Genomic DNA, 1,520 nt, shown 5'->3' on the forward strand with positions numbered 1-1,520 from the left:
ACCCTTGCTGAATTATTTGGGATTTTTTGTTTTAGTAGCTAGAGTTGTTATTTTTGGCTGAATTTCTTTGTGGTAACTTCTTTTAATCTATATTTTGTGGGAAAAATAGCTAGAGCCTTTAGTTTGGTCAGATTTGAAAGTTCTAAAAAAGTAGCAAATTTGATTTTTGTCAAAACTTCAAACGGCCATAACTTTTGCTCCAGTTATCAGAATCGCAATTATTATATATGTATTTGTGTAGAAAAAAATTTCCTACGCTGTGACAGCCTTCCATAGGCTGGCTGAGGTCTCCATCGTCCAAAAAAAGTGATTCTATCAAAAGTTTTTTATTTTTCAAGTATTATTCTCTTATTTTTCTTAACTTATCATTTTTAGATAATATAGTTAGACTTTGAATTTTCATTTGAAATTTTTTGTGCTATCTTCTCATCATTTTATAAGGTTGCTCACAAAATTTCAAATCATTTGGATAACAGTTAATGGTAGCTGTAGTTCAAATCCATTTGACTTACAACCCTTTGATCCTGAGATAGATAGGACATTTCATAGATTAGTTAGACATCATTTAGTACCTTTTGAGCATCCTGAGCATTCTGATATTGGTGATTTTGAGCATTATAATAATATGGCACAACCTCCACCTCGTGAGAGGACTCTAAGGGAAATGGTTGCACCTGATTTCACCTACGAAAGCTTATGCATCCAATACCCTGATGAGGATGTCCCATATGTTATTAAAACTGGACTGATCCATTTGCTTCCAAAGTTTCATTGCCTTGCAGGTGAAGACCCATACAAGCATCTGAAAGAATTCCATATTGTCTGCTCCACCATGAAACCACCAGATGTCCAGGAGGATCACATATTTCTGAAGGCCTTTCCTCATTCTTTAGAGGGAGTGGCAAAGGACTGGCTATATTACCTTGCTCCGAGGTCCATCATGAGCTGGGATGACCTCAAGAGAGTATTCTTAGAAAAAAATTTCCCTGCTTCCAAGACCACGACCATCAGAAAGGATATTTCAGGTATTAGACAACTCAGTGGAGAGAGCCTATATGAATACTGGGAGAGATTTAAAAAATTATGTGCCAGTTGCCTTAACCACCAGATTTCAGAGCAGCTTCTTCTCCAATATTTTTATGAAGGACTCAACAACATGGAGAGAAGTATGATAGATGCTGCCAGTGGTGGAGCCCTTGGAGACATGACCCCTGCTGAAGCCAGAAATTTAATTGAGAAGATGGCTTCAAACTCCCAGCAATTTAGTGCCAGAAGTGATGCTATTGTCATTAGAGGAGTGCAAGAAATAGCCACGAATTCATCTTCATCAGCTGAGACTAAGAAGCTTGAAGGTAAACTAGATGCCTTGGTTAACCTGGTAACCCAACTGACCATGAATCAAAAATCTGCACCTGTCGCCAGACTCTGTGGTTTATGCTCCTCTACCGACCACCACACAGACCTTTTCCCTTCTGTGCAACAATCTGAAGCAATTGAACAGCCTGAAGTTTATGCTGCAA

General features: G+C 38.2%; 1 non-coding gene across 1 annotated transcript; it reads right to left on the minus strand.

Moving 5' to 3' along the window:
- Positions 1 to 1,003: 1,003 nt before the first annotated feature.
- Positions 1,004 to 1,110, minus strand: LOC112997880 (small nucleolar RNA R71). The gene has a single exon (XR_003262938.1). It is a non-coding gene; the product is annotated as a small nucleolar RNA R71 (small nucleolar RNA).
- Positions 1,111 to 1,520: the final 410 nt, after the last annotated feature.

This window comes from Glycine max, chromosome 1, assembly GCF_000004515.6.
Source record: "Glycine max cultivar Williams 82 chromosome 1, Glycine_max_v4.0, whole genome shotgun sequence".
Taxonomy (NCBI): Eukaryota; Viridiplantae; Streptophyta; class Magnoliopsida; order Fabales; family Fabaceae; genus Glycine; species Glycine max.